Genomic DNA, 21,244 nt, shown 5'->3' with positions numbered 1-21,244 from the left:
TCCCTTGATCTGAACTTTCCAGGTCCATCTGTATTGGATCCAAAGATACTGTTATCTTCAGATTTCAGTGCACTGGCTCCGACTTCTGATCGGATGAGTCTGTGAGCCGAACCTTCCTTGTTGGGTCAGAGGCATTAGAGTTGACTCCAAGGTTTTTGGAGCCATCTCTGCCCCTCTGATCTTCATCATTGGATAGCTCAGCTCTGACTTCTTCCTCCGGGAGATTGCTGTTGGCAGAGTGAGGCAGTGCTCCAGAAGTCTGCCTTCTCTGAGCTGCTGTCTTCTTTCTCTTTGGAGTGATCTACCTTTGAGGTAGTGACGAGGGTGTTTACTGTTCCAACAGGACCGATGGATCCAGCCCCTTCGGATCTCCAGTCTAGATGTTCTTTGTGTTTCACTGTTGCAGTCATCACATTTTGTTTATTTCTGCCAAGGTAGCCCTCGGCTGGCCCAAATACAAGAGGGTTAGTATTTCTGCGTTGATTGCTGTCTCTTCAGAACTGACGTTGGGTCTCTGTAGTATAAAGTAAGGCAGCTGACACCATTACACCAGTCTTTCTTGCTGTGGAGCCCGAAGCAGAAGCAGTTCACATGAGTGCCGGTTGGCCGCTACCGGAGTTTCGTCTACCGATTTTGAAGCTGAAGTCTTCTAAAGCTAAGTACCCCGTTGGGGATCCTATTTTCTTGCACTAACCGATGTCAGAACTGTCTTGCCTGTGGAAAGCTAATACCACAATGAGACTTTCATTTTACTGAGCCACTTAGTTAGGCCCAGACCACGACGTCCCCCGCTGTCGCTTCTGTGCTTTGTTCAACACCAGAACTATCCATTGTCGGGCCCTTATTGTAGCTAGATATTTTCGCTTACAATCCTCTAACTCCGGTATGGCTTCGGTAAGCCATCTAACAGAGCTTCTGAAAAAACATAAAAATAAAGACAGACCGCACAGGTCCAAACTTACAGATGACGCTTCATTAAGCTAGTCGTCAGTTCTCCGGTCTTCAGTGAGGTGCTTTTGTAGCCCCTGATGCCCGCTTCTGTGGATTCGCAGACTGCTACCCGGAGTCTGGTATGCTGCGAAACTCTTCTTTGACTAAGGATCCTGCGGTTGTCTCTACCTTGGATGGGTCCAGAGGTGCTGAGCATGCACCAGCTTCTGAGGAAGTCCTTCACACTACTGATTCTCGACACAAACCAATGTCTTCTTTCTCCACTACCATTCTTTCAAAAAATGCCGAGTTTCTTAGGCCCAGGGTACGAACCACACCCAAGAAACAGACAACGCAATCTTTGGCACCTGATTCCTTGCCTCAGTCTCAAATGCATAATGGCGGACAACCTTATGCTGATCAGGGGAAGCCAAGCTACTCCCTCCAAAAGGAAGAGATCTGTCCCCTGTAGTTTTGTCTGAACAATGACTCTGATGCATCTGAATATGACAACATGCAACCCCTTTCTACTTATGAGGATTCTGATGCAGAGGATTCCATCCCTTCTGCCTCTCCCCCAGGGGATTTTTTCCATTGTGGAAAGCCCTTCATACCTTAAGGGAGCATTTCCAGTGGGAGAGTCAGGACTACCCTCGGTCTAAAAAGAGGCTCTGAATTCTTAGATCTTCCACAGCACAGACCCTTGGCCACCCCCCCCCCCAGTCCTGGATGTTGTGCAGGATGTTTTCCCGGAATCCAACTTTACTTCTGACACCCTCCCTCCTGCACCCAGAAAACCAGACTGGTACTATGGAGTCCCCGACTCACCCAGATTTCTTACTGCTGACCCAGAGAGAATTTTCTCAAGGGCCTACAGGGATTAAAGCAACCTCTAAGAATCCCAGTCCCTCACATAGGGATTCCCGAGCACTAGACAGATGGGGTAAAAAAGTATACTCCGCTACTCTTGCTATCAGGGCACTAAATTGTCAGTTCCATATGCTAAAATTTTAGCAACATACCCTGGAACTCCTTAAACAAAAAAGTCTTCCTTTCCTGTTTGTGCAGAATCTAAAGAGTTACAAGAGTTAATTCATTCTGCAAGTCAAGTAACTAAACACACCTTGCACTGTGGTTTTGAGACCATAAAAGCTTCTTGCAGGGCAGCAGTCACCGGATCTGTCATTAGAAGGCATGCATGGCTTAAGGAACAGCCCTTGCCAGACCTCGTCAAATCTAAATTGTTGGATGCCTCCTTGCACAAAGACAACTTATTTGGCACTAAGACAGAAGAGGTCTTAAAAAAAGATGGAAGAAAAAGCAAAATCTATGCAGACAGTTAAGGATTTTTTACAGGTCCGGCCACCCAGGTTCAGCTGGCATTGTCCCACCAAGCACTGGGTCTTTCCTGCTCCCACTAAGCCAGTCCAGCCCAGACCCTGGGGAACCAGATCCCTCAGACAGCAGCCACAGGGAATGTAGAGATCTAAATACTGGACTACCTCCACTTCAAAACCAGGGAGTTCTAAGCCACCCCTTATGGTAAAAACTCACAATAACTTACCCCTAGGAGGAAAACTCTTTCAAACACCTGGGCCACCATTACCAACGACCACTGGGTTCTCAACATTGTGTCACAGGGATACCAATTTTCTTTCAACACCCTTCCTACCCCCAAAGGGTTCCCAGATCTACCTCCAAACCAGTGGACAGAGGTGCAAAAGCAAGTTCTTTCCCTGTTTTCTGTGAGCGCAGTAGAGCATGTTCCTGCAGAACAGAGAGGCCAATGTTTCTACTCCAATCTTTTTCTGGTACCCAGAAAAGAGGGCACCTGGCGCCCCATCTTCGATATATCCATTCTAAACACTTTCCTCGTGATCCCAAAATTCAAAATGCTCACACTCCAGCAGCTGGTACCCATGCTCTCCAAGGATGCTTGGCTAGCCACCCTAGATCTGAGGCCTACTTCCATATTCCTATCAGGGGATCATGTGGGAAATCTCTCTGTTTCAGGGTAGGATATCCGCTCTTTCACTTCTCTGCGCTTTCCTTTGGCTTATCTACTGCTCCGAGAGTTTTCACAAAATGTCTGGCTCTGGCCATTGCCTTTTGCAGACAAAGGAATATCCAGATTTACCCATGCTTAGGCGACTGCCTAATTTAGGCAGGCAACCAGGAAAAGCTGCTCAAGCACCTGGCCTTTATAAAGTCCCTACTAACCTCTGTAGGGTACACAATCAACAAAATGCCCACCCAAAGTATTATATTCCTGGGAGCAAGCCTAGACACAGCTTCCCAAATGGCATTCCTTACACCAGAAAAGCAAAATTTCCTGACAGCCTGCTTCTCTCAACTAGCCACCAGATCCCAGGCATCTGCAAGGAAGATCCTACAAGCTCTGGGGTTCATGACATCTTGTATGCTACTCATTCCATATGCCAGATTGCGTATGAGGAAACTTCAGTGGTACCTAAAAAGCCATTTGTGTCAACACACTCAAGACCTGGAGACTTACACCTATAATTCCTTGCCTCAGAAAAAACTTTCTTTGGTGGGTAACAGCATACTTCCACAAAATGGGACTACCTTTCTGACTTTCTCACCCCCCCCCCCCACCGCCCAGACCCTCACCACAGATGCATCAGACTATGCCTGGGGTGTACACCTGGATGACAGGTGCATACAGAGCCAATGGAGCCCACAGCAAATCCCTCTGCACATCAACCAAAAAGAGATGATGGCTGTCCCTACACCTTGATAGCTTTCAAGGTCCCTCTCTCCCCAGGGGCTCTCCTGATCGAAGCAGACAACACCACCACTGTAATGTGGTATATCAGCAAGCAGGGAGGGACTCGCTCCTACCTTCTATGCAGGCTGGCCATGACCCTGGCACACAGCCCCTGCCATACAACTCCACCTGTTAGCACAATTCGTACCAGGTTCTGTCAACTCTCTGGCAGACCAATTAAGCTGAAATCTTCTGGACCCACACGAGTGGCAGGGGCACCCCAAACGTTAACCTCTTTGCCTCCTACACCAACCATCAGCTCAGCAAATTCTGCACCAGGGAGCATCACTGCATGGCTTGAAAAGTGGATGCCCTGTCCTTCCCCCAGGTCAGTCTATCTGTCTATGCCTTTCCTCAACTACCTCTCATCCCCAGGGTACTGCTCAAAATAAAGGAGGAAAAACCAAGGACAATTCTTATAGCTCCAGACTGGCGTTGTCAGCACTGGTACCTCTTGCTGCGCAGCCTCTCCCCACTGTCACCATGGCATCTTCCTCTGATTCCAAACCTGACCCAGAGAGAAGGGAAATTCATGCATCCCCAAATGCAGATACTCAGTTTGGCAGCTTGGCTTATTCCCTAACCCCCTGATCAATCTGCCAACCTCAGTAAACAGGTTCTAGATGTTGTTACGTGAGGCCAGACGCCCTAGCACTAGAAAGTCTTATGCTGACAAATGGAAAAGGTTCTGCACCTGGATTCAGGGTAAGGGAGCCAATAACACGGCACAGCCCTCCCTCTCAGCCTGGATTACTTAGCTGACCTACTATACAGTGGCCTCTCTTTTTCCTCTATTAAAATTCATGCCTCTGCTATTTCTGCTCATTTTCCCACTGAGCAGCCAATTTTCTCACTCCTTGATCAAACAGTTCCTTAGACAGGCTAGCAACCTGAGGCCACCCAGAAGAGCACCAACCCCAGCTTGGAAACTTAACTTTGTGTTGGAAAAGCTCACTTTGCCCCCATCCCCTTTGAACCAGCTTCTTCTGCAGAGCTAAAATTTCTCTTCTGGAAGAGCTCTTTCCTTCTGGCTATCACTTCAGCCAGAAGAGTCTCCGAGCTGCAAGCACTCATGGCTGTGGAACCCTTCATAATCTTCCATGCTGACAGGGTATCTGTCAGGGCTAACCCATCCTTCTTGCCCAAGGTGGTGTCCACTGTGACTCTCAACCATTCCATTCATTTGCCCACCTTTTTTCCTAATCCCCTGAACAAGGGGGAAAGGATCCTGCACTCTCTAGATGTGTACAGACAGCTCAGATTCTATCTAGACAGGACTAAATGCTTCAGAAAGTCTGATTAACTGCTGGTTAGTTTTGCTACGTTTGCTGGTTAGTTTTGTTACGTTTGGAGAAGGCAAAGCCATCTCCAAACAAACCATTTCCAAATGGAAAGCACACTGCATCCTTTTCTGCTACAAACAACACGGAAAGCCTCCCCTCAAGGGGGTCAGGACTCACTCCACCAGAGCAGCCTCCACCTATGCAGCTTTCCTCAGATGAGTCCCCACCAGCGACATCCTGGAGGCTGCCACCTGGACATCTGTTCACACTTTTAACAAACATTACCACCTGCCTCTCTTCTCCAAATCCAGGGCAGGGTTTGCTTCTGCAGTCTTGCAGGGCATCCTAGCCAGCCCCTTTTTTCCTTGACTGCCTCCACCCATTTCCTCAGCTTTGGGAATCGACCCAAATGTGATGACTGCAACAGTGAAACACGAAGAACATAGTACAGTTGTGTACACTTATAAATGTAGATGTTGGTGTATTCACTGTTGCAGTCCTGGTTTCCCCCCCTCCATTCCCCCTTTTTTCTTTTCTTTCCTTACAAGGGGACATATTGGTATTTACTTTCTACTGGTGGTGTTCTTCCACCAGAACCTGGCTCCTACTTGGGGGCTCCTGACAGGTTAGGGCAAGAAAAACTGATGTAATTGTGTCGGTTGCCTTACTTTATACTACTGATGACCGACGTCAGTCCTGAAGCGACAGTAACCGACGCAGGAATAGTAAGCCTAGGTATTCGGGCCGGCTGAGGGCTACCCCGGCAGGGATAACTGAAATATGACTGCAACAGTGAATACACTCTTAACATCTACATTTATGGTTAAGTGTACACAACTGTACTTTCCCAGATGTCTCTGTGGTTAGAGCCATATCACTTTACGTCACAGGGATAGCCAGCTCAAAGTATATGGTCTTCGACACTTCACCGGAACATCCCACCAAGGAAGTCCCCTCGGAAGAGGATGTGCAAGAGTCTGTCACCGAGGATACGGATTTCGGTGAAGAAGGGTCCCCACAATCTGCTCCAGAATACTGTCCATTTCGAGACCATAATCGTTGGTGACCTACACTTTCCTCCTGGCCTTTGTGTGTGGTTTAACTCATTTGGAGACATTCTCGAGATCCTTGAGCAGAGAAGGTGCTTGGTCTTCCAGCAACCCTTCACTGGAGAAATCAGTATTTCTGGAAGCTTTTGGAGCTGGCTTGCCTGCTTCCTGGTTTACTCTGCCCACTGAGCTCATTGATTTGGTCTCTAGGTGGGCATGGAAGGAACCAGACTCAAGTTGAGTCTGTCCCTAAGAGGCCAGATCGGGTTCTGGCTCCACCTGTCAGGAAGGAATTCTGGGGTAAGGGGGTGCCAGTGGATTCCTTGGTCATGGCGGCAGACACTAAGAAGGAAGTTGCTGAACAAAGTTAATGTGTTCTTGCCCCTAACAAGGATTCTAGGGCAATAGACCAATTTGGGAAGTGTATTTACGCGTCAACGACCTTTGCTGTTAGGTCGCTGAACTATTTGGCACAATTCACTAGGCCACAAAGGGACTTTTTTCTATTGCCTTTAATTTGGCTACCTTTCAATCCATTTCAAATTCGTGCATTAGGCTTATCTTGCATGCAGATGAAGGTGCCTCAGTGGCATTGGGTCCAGGCATATCCATTAGGAGGCTTGCCTTGATGTTTGTGATTTTTTGCTGAGCCTTTCAAGTCCTCATTTGTCAATGCACCCTTTGACGGTAATTCATTGTTTGGCCCAAAAGTGAAGGACACACAAGTGAAGGATACACACTGCAGGTGTGAGAAGGATGGAAAGACCCTCTCTGCATTGGGTGTATGTTTTTTGACCCCTTTAAAGATTTTTTTCTAGTAATCAAGTAAGCGGTCAGAAGATGTGGTTCAGAAAGTGCCAGGGTCCTTTCCAGGACACGCATGGAGATAGTGCCTCTAGGGGCAGGGGGGAGCTCTAATGGACAATGATGCCCCTGCTGCAGAGGAGGCCTGCAAAACCAAAAAGCAATTGTTCACCTATGGAGGCAATCTGTGGTAGACCATCCCTGCACCAGAGTCTGGCTAGAGATAACAGATAATTGGGTGCATAGGATTATTTGCAGAAGTTATATAATTCCCTTTACTCTTCCACCCCCAACTGTATGCAAAATTCTGAATGTTTCACCTAGTCAGCGGAAAGTAGCAACACTAAAAATACAAAAGCTGCTAGAAAGTCATCCAAGAGGTCCCACTAAACTAGTTACAATCAGAACTTTTATATTTGCAGCTACGGCTAAATGTGACTAGCTACCCGGGATTGAATGGGCATGTATCCATCTCTAGTGTTTTAAGACTAAAATCTTTAGAAAGGTAAAACATGATGTTTTGGTCAATATGTTCTAGTATTTCATAGAACTAGTGTAGTAGAGGGTGAAAGTGTGTTTTATAATGTGCAGAAAGTGTGTGCATTTCAAACAAACTGTTTAGGTAAGTTATGAGATCCCATAGGGAAAAGCATAGAGAAGGGTGTTGTTTGTAACACTGTGATTGGTAGGTAATAAGCTGACATAGCAAACGGAGGGAGATTTAAACATGGTGTATTGAATGTTTTTACTATCTGAGGAAGTCTTGAACTTTACAAGACGAAAGTGCTTATTCAGTGGAATTGCTTTTATTTTTGGCTTAAAATTTTACATTAAAGGCTTCGTTCCTGCTGAAAATTTGTGGATCTCATTTTGGGGTTATATGACTTTGTTTTTCTGTTTAGTTTGTTGGGAATCCATAACTTACTCCAGATTGTTTTTAGTGCCAGAGAAAATGGGACTGGAGACCAATTTTGTATCTCAGCACTTTGAACAAGTAAGCTATACCATGCAAAGTTTCAGTTTCAGATGGTCACGTTTCACTCCATTCTATTCTCCTTGATCAAGGACGATTGGATGTGCTCAGTAGACCTTCAGGATGTGTACTATCACATAAAGATGAACAGGCAATCCAGAAGGTATTTACTGTCCTGGCTGGGAGCCAGTCACCATCAGTTCAGAGCATTGTCGTTTGGCCACACCACAGCCCCCAGGTTGTTCAACAAATGCATGCCAGTGGTGGCAGCTTACCTGAGATTGTGGGGATTCCGAGATTTTCCATATCTGAATGACTGGCTCATTACCACACCGACCAGCCTTCTACTGACAAGAGCAAGGGATCACATTCTTCAGATTTGTTCTCATCTGGGGATAACCATAAATTACAAGAAGTCTCAGTTACAACCAGCTCAAACTTTAGAATTCATAGGAGCAGTCTTTAACACAATATCTGTGACAGCTTCTCCTTATCTCTGAAGAGTACAGAATGTCCGATTCCAGGTCAGGAAAATAATTCACAGTACCAAATTTCCGCCCGATTTTGATCCATCAAGCCTTGGTCAGTGTCAGCTGCCGTAATCTTAGTTCCTCAAGCAAGATTTCATATGAGACTTCAGTGGAACACAGTGGTTGATTCTTTACTAGCGCATGTCAGCACAAATAAGAATCACTTTGGCATGCAAGAGATACTCTGGTGGTGGATTCAGTCAGATCAGGTTCTACAAGGCCGTCCTTTATTTTTCCGCAACCTAAGGCCATAGTGACCACAGACACTTCCCCGATTGGGTGAGATGGGCCACTTCCTGGGGAAACGGTCCAAGGCACTTGGTTCCCCCGAGGAGCCCAATTTGCATATCGGTGTCCTAGAGATGAGAGCAGTGCTCTTAGGATTGCAGGCCTTCCAAGACGTTCTCCCTTTAGGGAAATTGCGATTCAAATAGACTATGCCAGTAGTTTGGTACATCAGCAAACAAGGAGGTACAAGTTCTTACCCATTGTGAGAAGCACGGAGAGTATGCCAATGGATGATCTCATCCAACCACTTTCTCATAGCATTGCACATTCTGGGGAAGTCCAGTGTGATAGACAAGTTGAGCAGGTCCATTCTTCTACCTCATGAGTGGTCTCTCAACATGAAAGTTGCAAACTATTTTCCATCAGTGGGGCCAGCCTTGCTGCAATCCTTTTTGCTCTTCCCCTAAATAACAAATACAGCAGCTACTTTGCCCTAATCATCCCTCTGGGGGAATTGCCAAGGGATGCTGTACTCCATGATTGGCCCTTGGTTTACTTTATGCTTACCCACCAATTCCTGTAATTCCAAAATTCCTATAGAAAGCTGTCTGGTTGAAGATGGCCTCATCTGCTTTACCAGCCTTGGATTCTGTATCTGATTCCAGACCTCCAGTCTCGCCCAACAGGCATGATTCATCTGGATATCTCAAACCTCAAGCTGACGGCATGGTTTCTCCAATTCCATTAATAACCAGTCAACCAATGTTCCAGTCCCCTCTCAGTCATATTTTGTTTTCGCATAAGCCTTCTACAAGAAAACTCTACATAAGTAAATGGCAAAGGTTTGTTTGCTGGGCACGACAAAAACTCGTTGAACCTTTCTCAGCTTCTGTACACAGTACACTTGAATTTTTATTCTTTAGGGAGCGGCGGTTAGTTTTAGGCAATGGCTGATCAGCCTAAGTCAGTTTTCAAAAAATGCTATCACTGGCTGATAGTCACACTCTGTGTGTAATCTGTTTGGGAGTGGCTTATTTATCCATCCAATGTACAATTTGTGCAGGCTTCAACCAGAGGGCCCACAGGGATAGGAAGCCCAAATTGGTTGCCAAGGGTCTTCTCCCTGCATCCATGCTGGATTCTGCCACAGCCTTTGGCTCTGGTACTCCCGCCCAACCACCCACTCAGACAGGGACTCAAACTCCCGCTCGTGCTGGTGTGGGGGAGGGGAAAAAAAGCAAGAGAGAGAAAAAGACAAGGACAGAGAAAGATGCAAGGAAGAGGGATAGGCCTCACAAGAGGTCTCCGGATAGGGAACCCTTCCTTAGTCCACCATCCAAGACTTTGAGGCCAGCTTCTCCTAGGCTCCGTTCACCCCGTTTCTCGCCGGAGCTGATGGAATCTTCTGATCAGAGGCCTTCCTCACCCTTGCTTCGCAGACCAACCAGATCAGAGTCGATCGGACTTGGACATGGACAGGATGATGTGGAGATTCATTCAGACCCAAATACAGATGGGAGTCTTGCCAGGCCCCTCTCCCTCTGGAGGGGGGGACCTCCATGCCATTCTTCCGTCCCATTTCTCCTTCCCCGATCCGTGTGGCTGCTTTGGGATTTTTGGATTCGAGACCTTTTGGAGCTGGTAGCTTGGCGCCGACTGTTCCTCCAACCTCGACTCTGGCCATTACCTTGAGTTCCTCGGATCTGGCTAGTTCGGATCTGAGCGACTCTCGGAGCCATGGACAGGGAGTTAGACCTGAGGGAATGGATCCATCTTCGGCTCCGACCTTTTCGGATACGAACCGTTCCCTTGGAGCTCAGGCTACCCTCACTTTGGACCCGGGGAGAGCTTCTTCCTTGCTGGGTACCAAGAAGGTGCGCTCTCCTTCGGCGTTTGAAGTGGTGGAGAGAGAGTTCTCTCCCAGGGATTGAGACCTCAGCCCATCTCCCCGGATTCCACCCAGACTCCACTGGATTTGGCAATGACTCCCTTCATCCTGTCTCACGGACAGCCCGTGCCAGAGGAGCCCCCAGGTTATTCCTTGAGGAACCCCCAGCGGCTCACGAGTACTCTTCATAGAGTCCCACTGAAGAGGGCCCTCGTAAGCGCAAGTGCAAAAGGAGGCACTTGGACTCCCTTGAGTCCCTCACTACGGACACGGACTTAAATGAAGGAGGATGTTCCCCCAGGTCACCTCCCGAAGAGATCTCCTTGGATCATGGAGGTCCTCTGCCATGGAGATCCTCCACCAGAGGGGAGGTTGGTCAGCCCCAAAAGTCCGTGTTCCTGGAGGCTTTTGGCACGGCCCCATCTACTTCCTGGATGTTCCCACCAGCGGACTCCTTGGTGGACCTTATCACCTTATGGGGATGGAAGGAGCCTGACACCGTAGAGCCCATCCCCAAATGCCCTGACAGGATTCTTTCTCCTCCCACTGACAGACCAACAACAACAAAGGGGGACAGGATCGATGCCGACCCAGAGGTAGAGGGGGTCCCAGGAATTTCGGGTCTAGGGAACCTTTTTCTGACAGGCCCACGCAGCAGCCCTGAGGGGTTGCCGGACTGTCTTACTCTGGAGGCAGTCGGGGGGAGATTGTCCTTGCACCCAGCGGCATGGGAGTCCATAACTGCAGATCGTTGGGCTCTACAAATAATATCCAGAGGCTACACTGTCCCATTTGTTGCCCCGCCAAGTGCTAAAAGACGCCTCCCGGATGTCCCACCCACACACAGGGAGGCCATAGCTCTAGAGGTTTCAAAGCTGCTTCATAAACGAGCCATCGAACCGGTCCCCCTCGACCAGTCCGGATTAGGCATTTACTCTAGATTCTTTTTTAGTGCCAAAAAAGACTGATCTCAGGCCCATTTTGGATCTGTCAGCCTTGAACCTGTCTTTTGCCAGGCAACAGTTCTGGATGGTCACCCTACAGTCCATTCTACCTTATCTCAGAGAGTGCGACTGGATGTGCTCGTTAGACCACCAGGATGCTAACTGCCATATCAAGCTCCACAGAAGCTCCAAAGGGTTTCTTCGCTTCCGGCTGGGAGCCAGTTACTTCCAGTTGAGAGCTCTACCCTTTGGTCTCACCACAGCCCCCAGGGTGTTTCCAAGGTAATGGCAGTAGTAGCAGCAGCTCACCTGAGGCTTCAGGGAATTTAGGTATTTCCTTACCTGGACGACTAGCTCTTAGCTGTGTCCACCAAGCAACTTCTTTGTCTGGCCCGAGACTAATTTCTTCTTTTAGCAGATCGGCTGGGGATTAGTCGGTGTTCACAAATCCCTTTTGCAACCAGTACAAGTTCTAGATTCTATCGGGGCGCTGATAGACACTTTGCAGCTAAAAGTCTTCTTAACGCCAGACAGGATCTTGCACCTCCGGTACCACATCGCTGTAATTATGGACCTCAAATTTCAAAAGGGGAGTGATGTTCTCCGGGCCCTGGGCTACATGGCTGTCGTGATCTCTCTTCTCCCTTGTGCACACCTTCACATGCGGGTCCTTCAGTGGACTCTAGCTGCCCATGGAATTTCCTTTAAGGATGTCACACCTGCAGGACATCTCTTCTTTGGTGGCTCCACTCGCAGGATGTTGCAGCGGGACACCTTTTCATGTCCTCTCCAGCACAAGCCACAGTAATCATGGACGCCTCCCAACTCGGGTGGGGGAACACTGTTCGGGAAGGACGGTCCAAGGCACATGGTCCTAGATAGACCAAGTTGCACATAAATGTTCTGGAGATGAGGGCAGTGCTTTTAGCACTGAAAGCCTTCCACACTGTCCTTCCTCTGGGTACGATTGCAATTCAGTCAGACAATATGTCGGTTGTCTGGTATATCGGCAAGCAGGGGGGAACCAGATCTTATCCCCTGTGTCGCGCAGCTATGAGAGTGTGGGAGTGGGCGATTTTCCACCGGTCGGTTTCTGATCGCAACGCACATCCCAGGACGCTCCAACATTTTAGTGGACAGATTGAGTCGGGCTTTTCTGTTGCCATATGAGTGGTCTCTGAAACGGTCAGTACCGGAGGAGCTATTCCTTGCATGGGGGAAGCCTTGCTGCGATCTCTTAACATCTCCTTCCAGCGCGAGCGAGTTCTTCGCTCTGATTCCCTCACCAGGGGATGCCTTCAGAGACGCTGTAGTCCATGTTTGCCCCCCCCCCCCCGGGCTACTGTATGCTTACCCACCATTGCCTCTCATTCCGAAGTTTCTTCAGAAAGCTTGCCGACTAGGGTGCAAAGTGATCCTCATTGCCCCATTCTGGCCTTGTCAGGTGTGGTTCCCCTTCCTCTGGTCTCATGTTCTAGCTCCTCCTTGGATTCTGGATCCTTGCCAGAATCTAATCTCTCATCCCTCTGGCACTTGTCCGCCCAACCTGGACAGCCTCAGTCTGATGGCTTGGCTGCTTCAATTCCCTTGATTGCCAGGATTCCCGATCTTTCATCTTCGGTAAAAACTATTCCGATGGCATCCAATAAGGCCTTCCCTAGGAAGATCTACCGCAGCAAATGGAAACTTTTCTCTCTTTGGGCTTTTCAGAGGAACATAGATCCCTTAACAGCCTCTGTTCCTGCAGTGTTGGATTTTTTAGCCAATATTTTTCAACAAGGGGCTAGTTCCTCTACGGTGAAAGTGCAACTGGCAGCTCTGTCTAATTTCCATGTCGGTGAAAACATGAATGCCCTGTTCTCTGAGACTGTGAAAGGCCTTTCTTAAAGGCACCTTTCTTTTATGCCGTCCAGTTAAGGACTCCGTTCCTCCTTGGGACCTTACCTTGGTTCTGCAGACTTTAGTTGCTCCTCCCTTTGAACCTGCAGCATCAGTAGATTTGAAGTTCTTATCCTGGAAGACAGCCTTCCTAGTGGCCATTATGTCGGCTAGGAGGGTTTCTGAGATTAAAGCTTTGTCTGCTGTGCCCCCTTACTTGATCTTCCATAAGGATAGGGTGTCGCTGCACACGAACCCTTCCTTTTTAACAAAAGTAGCTTCTGAATCAAACATTAATCAAACAATTAACCTACCTGTTTTTTTACAAATTTTCAGAACAAGGGTGAATATAAGCTGCATTTGCTAGATGTTCATAGACAGCTTTGTTTTTATTTACACAGAACAAAGCCCTTTCGTAAGTCTGACCAGTTATTTGTGATTTGTGTCCTTCTCTAAACCCTTTCTGGACAAAGTCATCTCAAAGGTTTCCTTAGCTAGATTACACAATGTATTTTGCAAATTTGTAAAGACAAATGTCTGCCACCTGCCTGGTCCTGCTAAAGCTCATTCTACCAGATCTATGGCAACTTCTGCTGCTTTTTGCTCTAGGATTTCAGTGGATGATATTTGTGCGGCAGCAACTTCGGCAAGGCTGCATACTTTCATTTCTCATAAGTTTGATTTGATCTCCAGAGGGAGAGCATCCTTCGGCTCGGCGGTGCTCAGGAATATCCTTCCATGAGGGCCTCCCAGGAGTTTTAGTAGTTGGGGACTTTCTCTCACAGGTTGTAGATAAAATGAAATTAACTACTACAGATAAAGAAGTTACGTACTCACCATAACGTTCCATCGGAGTAGTTATACTTCATTTTTCTGCAACCATTCCACCCTCCTTCTCCCGAACCTGTTCTAGGTTTGTTATAAAATTGAGTTGCTGATTGGCTGAGTAGCCAATCTGAGGGAAGGTAGGAGATTGTTATGGGTAAGGGGGAGGAGCTTGGAACTCTGAGCAGATGCTTGAAAAGTTGCCGGCTCTGATCTGTTGTGGATCCGAAATACATATAACTACTCACATGTAACGTTATGGTGAGTACATAACTTCTTTTTTTTCGAGGGCTCTGACTAAAATGCTTTATCTCTGTATTTTTCTGCGATAACTTTGTGTATACGTTTTTTTTCTCTAGAGATTTCTCTTCCCTTTATATCCCTTCCTGATTAAAAAAAATAGTTAAGCTATTTAGATTCCATTATTGCTGTCTAAAGTTCTTGTTTTCTTCTGTTTTTTTTTTTATAAGTAGTGTCTTTTCTGTCATTTGTGTTAGTGTAGTTAACCTCGTCTGTAGTTGATCTTTCTTGGATTTATTGGATAGGACTTTGTTTTTGTTGTGGCTGACAAGGATCAAGGCTTCAAAAAGTATGTAGCCTGTGGACGTTAGACTCTGTTGCAGGATCCCCACTCCCTTTGTTTACTGCCTGGGAGCGGCCCATTTGGATGTAGAATGCATGTCTTGTGTCTTTTGGTACAAGGACATTGCAAGGATATAGTGACAAGCTGGTGCTAAAAGGCTTGATTCTCACCCAAGTGGGAACTTCTTTGCAAATATCACTTCCACAGCCATCTTCTTGGGGTTCTGCAGCAAAACTACAGGATAAACCAAAAGCCCCCAGAGGGGAGAGAGAGGCAGAAGTCAGAAGAGGGGAGAGAGATGAGTCAAACGAGGGGAGAAGGAAAAGGGTTTGGCTAAAAAAAAAAAAATGGAGAAGGCTTGTAAAAGGTCTCCAGCTCCATCTGAACCATTGGCTTTGGCACTTGACGTTTCAAAGGCAGTCGGATCTGTTCTCTATAATCTCCTCCTGTCTTCTCACTGGCACCAGTGAGCACCCAGCTCTATTCTCCATTTTATGCAGGAGAGTTGTTATTTGAGGCCACCATCAGTGGCTTTGAGATGCTTTTAGTCATCGAGTCGCCTTACTGAAGTGGACATTGACAGGATGATGTGGTGGTTCCTCCAGATGCAGATCAAATTAGGAGTTGTGGAAGACCGACTTGGATGATGGGGAAGGGTCCCACAATTCCCCTCTGAAAGAAGTCCGCTTTGGTGACCTTCTGGAGTTGACTAAATAGTGAGGGGGTTGGTCCAAGATGCATCCCCTCCCTCCCGAGTAGTCTGTGTTCCTCAAGGCCTTTGGCTCTGGCTCTTCTACCTCTTTGGTGGTGCTGCCTGTTGATTCCCTTGTAGACTTGTTGGCTCAGTGGCCTTGGAAGGATCCTGATGGAGCCAGTCCATAAGAAATTAAATAAAATCTTAAGTTACCCCAAAGGACAGACACTGGAGCAAGGGTCTCCTGGCAGATGCCATGGTTGTGGTGGCAGCCACAAAGAAATCTCTTGGAAGAGATTACATGTGTCCACCCCACCAACAGGGAGTTAAGGATGTTGGACAGGTTTGGGAAACTGATGTGTGTCACTGATTTGTACACTTAGAGGACTGAACTACCTTGCCCATACCGCATGTTTTCAGAGGAATTTGATCAAGGAGTTGGCCAATTCCCTCTCTGGTAGCCTACCATAGGACATTCAAAAAACAGCAGAGTCCCAGTTGTCCTCTCTCTCTCTATAGTTAATTTACAACGTATCCATGCATCTACTTTCGAATGCAGCTAGTAGTACGGCCAGATAAGGAAGGCACTGGCATAGCCATCTGTAAGCATGCCTGTATGCAATTGAGACTTATAAGCCTTCTGCAATACCCTTTTGATGGTTCTACACTTTTTGAACCAAAGATTGAGATGCTCACCTGGACTGAGCAAGACAGCAAAAGTCGGCCATTGTAATCAGCTTCTCCACCCTGCAGAGGACTCTCTAAGAATCAGAGAGGGCTGAAGATGATGTGATTCAGAAAATATCTGGGTCTTTAACAAGACACTTCTGAGGACAGACCCTCTTGGAAAGGGAGGATTTCAACAGACGTCTTCTTGATGCAGAGGCAGGCCACAGAATCTGGGATTTTTTGGTCCTTTTTGAATTCGTAGCACTCTAAAGGGTTGACTGATGTTACACTCTGGAGGCAGTCAAATGTAGACTGTCCCAATATTCTTGCTCACTCATAAAGGACAATCGTCACATCATTGGTTTGGAGATGAGAGCAGTTCCCCTACCACTGAAGGCTTTTCAGGACTCACTCCTTGTCTGTATGAAAGTAACACTTTCAACATGGCAGTAGTCTGGTTCATCAAAAATCAAGGGGGAACATACTCTTATCCATTTTGGTGTGCGTCAGTCAGTGGGCCATGTCTTTCTGCCAGTTTCTAATAGCAATGCATGTCCCAGGGACTTCAAATGTTATAGTGGACAAACTAAACCAGTCCATTCTTCTGTTTCACTTGTAGTCCCTCAGGCAGTGGTGACTGGGTCCAACCTGACCCTACTAACTTTAAAAAGTAAACCTTATTGCACTGACTGTGCATTCTAGCAGCTAAACTATGGGACTCCATTCCTTTCTCGGTCTGAGGCATCCACAAGTACTTCGATTTTCAGACAACAGCTCTAGGAACACTTCTTCACCCAAGCGAAGTGCAGTTGCACTCACTCAGGTCATGTTAAAAGAAACCTGCAGTTCTCTTATACACACCTTTAGCAGTTCTCTTATACACCCCTTTATCCCTGTTTCATCCCTGCTTATCTCATCTTGTCATCCTCTTATTGCCTGTCTCTCCTCTACTTTACTCTTGTTTGCATCTCTCACCTTTCTGCTTTGTACTCCTCTTTACTCTGCATGCCTCTCTCACCTCTTCTCTATCTTCTCCCCATGGTATCCGTTCTTGCGACTATTCTTACTTGCCTCCTCTGATGTTCGTGTTTCACTGTTGCAGTCATTACTCTTGGGTTATCCTGCTGGCAGGCTACCTGCAGTCGGCCTGAATTCCAAGTCCTGGTCCGGCGTCTGTTGCTGTCACCTCTTCCCTGACGTCAGTGCGCCAGGGGTATAAAAGATGCAGCCAACACCATTTTCTTCAGTCTTTCTTGCCGCGGGGTGCCAGAAGCAAAAGCAGTTCGCAAGTGCCAGTCGGACGACTCCTGAGATTTTCAAATCTGAATTTCAGAACCAAAGTCTTAATTAAAGCTAAGTACCCCGTTGGGGAAAATTTTTTTTTCTTGCTCCAGACCGATGTCAGAAGACGTTAACAATTGTATTTCTTGTGGGAAGGAAATACCGCATAAGTATTTTCACTCTTACAGTATTCCTTTCCTAGGCCCTGATCACAACTTTGCTAGCTGTCGGTTTTGTGCTAGATTTAACCAACACACTATTAAGCGTCAGTTCGATTTTGCATTTCATTACTTTGGCCGAAGATTTAATTATATAATGCCGTCGGAGCAGCCGACTACCAGAATTTACAAAAACGCAAGGACAAGGAAAAGGATAGGCAGCAGAGGTCCAAAACTGGCTACGAGGCCTCTGTTAGGCCAGTCATCGGTTCGCCGGTTCTCAGTGAGGCGCTTTCGCAGCCCCTGGCGCCTGCTACCTCAGAGCCACAGGCTGCTTCCGACTCCCACGTGGGGCCTCTGGATACTCAAGGTATTGGACACTCTGAAATCGTTCCCTCAGATGGGTCCGGAGCCGATGAGCAGGCATCGGCTTCTGGGGGTGTCTTCAGACCTACAAAGTTATATGTTAAACCATCTTCAGCTTCAAAGACAAAGACTAAAGCAGCTGTAAAGACAAAGAAACAAGTATAGCATTCCCCTACTCAGACTTCCATGCCTAAAAAAACAGATGCTTAAAATGGCCGAAGACCTAATTACTTTGATCAGGGGTTCCCATCCCCCCCCTTGATAAGAGGCCTAGGCAAGAGACTGAATATGATTCTTCTGATCAGGTTTTTATTTCTTCTGATTCCACTTCTGAACAGGATTATGCTATTCCTCCCTATGAGGGCTCTGATGCTGAAGAATCCATTCCTTCAGCCTCTCCTCCTGAGGATTATTCTTTTGGGGAAACCCTGCATACCATGAAGGAGCATTTCCACTGGGAGAGCCAAGATTATTCTGAATCTAAGAAAAGGCTCAGACTTTCTGTTACTTCCTCAGCACAGACCCCTTGCTATTCCACATGTTGTAATCATTGTATATGATGTATTTTCAGAGTCCGGCCTATCCCCTGACTCTTTACCACGTGCTCCTGCTAAGCCAGACAGATGGATACTACAGGGTCCCGGACTCTCATAAATTCCTATATAAAAACCCCGCTGCTGACCCAGAAACTATATCACAGGGTCCCAAAGGGGTCGAAACATCCACTGCAAAAAACCCTGTCCCCTCTGATAGGGACACTGGACAGATGGGGCAAAAAAGTATACACTTCTGCTACCTTGGCTGTAAGGCCTTTAAATTGTCCGTTTCATATGCTTAAATATCAGCAGTACTTACTGTCACTGCTTAAACAGAAAAAATGTTGACAAATTTTGAATGTTCAGACAAGGAAATGCAGGATTTATTGCATGCAACTGAACAAGTGGGAAAGCATACTTTGCAATGTGGTTATGATTCACTTGGAGGCCTCTTGCAGGGCCGCTGTTGCAGGTTCTGTTTATTAGAAGGCATGCTTGGTTAAAGGAACAGAATCTGCCTGATCATGTTAAAGCAAAATTATTAGATGCCCCATTACAGCATGATACTTTGTTTGGAATTAAAGCAGAAGAGGTGTTGAAGAAAATTGAGGATAAAGCTAAATCCATGGACAGTGAAGGATTTCTTACAGATACAGCCACCCAGATTTAGCAGGAACTGGCCTTCTAAAAATTGGTCCTTTCCAGTGTCAGACAGACAACAAAGAGGCAGATACAGACGTCCCAGAGGCAGATCTCCGCCCCAAGGCTCATACAGGCCTAAACAATTGGGTGCTCCTACCTCCTAAAGTGGAGAAGACACATCACAGCCTTACAGGAAACGGTCCCAATAACTTTACTCTGCCAGATCCAAGCATTTTTCTCTTGGCAGCCCCCTTAGGAGGAAAACTAGCACTTGATCAAATTGGCAAAAGATTACCCAAGACAAATGGGTCTTGAACATAGTGTCCCAAGACTACAGGTTCCATTTTCACACCCTACCAAGGGCAAAAGGCATGCCAGACCTGCCACACAACCAATAGGCAGAGGCACAAAAGCAAATTACAGCCCTCATGGACATGAGGGCCATTCAACAAGTACCACAACAAGAACAGGGGCAAGGATTTTACTCCAGACTTTTCTTAGTGCCCAGAAAGGACAAAACCTGGAGACCAATACTGGACCTGTCTATACTAAACACGTTTCTGGATGTTCCAAAATTCAAGATGTTAACTCTACAGCAGCTACTGCCCATGCTGGGCAAGAAGGCTTTGCTCGTAACTTTGGACCTAAAAGAAGCATACCTGCATGTCCCAATCAGACAATCCTGCAGAAGATACCGCAGATTTATAGCTGGCTCAATGCACTACCAATTCTCTTCACTGCTCTTTGGCTTATCTACTGCGCCCAGGGTCTTCACAAAATGCCTGGCACCAGTAATTGCATTTTGCAGACCAAGAGGAATTCAAATATATCCCTACTTGGACGACTACCTTATTCAAGCAGAGAACAAAGACATTCTTCTAAAGCATCTTGCGTTTGTAAAAAAGATTACTAGTTTGCCTAGGGTACACAGTAAACGAAAAGAAATCAAAATTAGTACCCTCTCAAGAGATAATATTCCTGGGTGCAAGCTTAAATACAACTACCCAGATGGCTTATCTCACACCAGACAAACAAAAGCAACTGACTTCTTATTTCAAAAAGTTATCAACAAAAACCCAGTAATCTGCAAGGAAAATCCTGCAGGCCTTGGGTTTCATGGCATCCTGCATTCTACTAATTCCATATGCTAGACTGTATATGAGGAAACTACAGTGGTACCTAAAAAGTTTGGACTCCGCATTGCCACAGCCTGGAGACAGTAATTATCCTCATTCCGTGACTGCAACAGGAGTTTCGATGGTGGGCACAGGCCTGTCACCACAACAAGGGTGTGCCATTCACTTTACCCACAGCCAGACAGACACTGACAACGGAAGCATCAGATTATGCCTGGGGGGGGGCCCATATGGCAGGAAAATGTATTTAGGACACATGTCCTGCAAGCCAGATGCATCTTCACATCGGTCAAAAAGAGATGCTAGCTGTTCAGAATGCCCTGACAGCTTTCAAAGACCTACTTCATCCAGGGCAGCTACTGATAGACAGACAATACTATGGTCGTGGTACATAAACAAGCAGGGAGGTACACTTTCCTACCCCTCTGCCGACAAGCAATGACCTTATGGGACACAGCATTGGCTTAAGTTCACCTGCAAGAACAATTCCTGCCAGGCAAAACACTCTGGCAGACGAACTAAGCAGAAACCTCATGGATCCCCACGAGTGGAAACTGGATCCACAAGTCTTCAGCATGATAACAAGGGAATGGGGATGCCCAGACATAGATGTATATGCCTCCCCTCACAACTGTCAATTACAGAGATTTTGCACAAGGATTTATCACAAACCAGCTTGGAGAGTGGACGCCCTATTCTTCAGCTGGAAAAGTCTAACAGTATATGCTTTTCCTCCACTGCCTCTCCTTCCCAGGGTACTCCTAAACGTTAGACAAGAGGAAGCCAAAAATGATACTGATTGCACCAGACTGGTCATGCCAGCACTGGTACCCGATCTTAAAGAGCTCGTCTCAAGGTCCAGCATGGGTATTGCCTCAAACTTCTCACTTGCTGACCCAACAAAACAATCAGATCCTGCACAGCCAATTCAGGACCTTAAATCTGGCAGCATGGCGGATAATGTAGTCATTCAGAACACTCCACTTTCAAAGGCTGTTATGGATGTTATCTTGGAGGCCAGGAGGCCCAGCACCAGAAAATCTTATGCAGAAAAATGGA

Source organism: Protopterus annectens, chromosome 9.part0, assembly GCF_019279795.1.
Source record: "Protopterus annectens isolate FY-2018-M chromosome 9.part0, PAN1.0, whole genome shotgun sequence".
NCBI lineage: Eukaryota > Metazoa > Chordata > Ceratodontiformes > Protopteridae > Protopterus > Protopterus annectens.
This window is presented reverse-complemented; position numbering follows the sequence as displayed.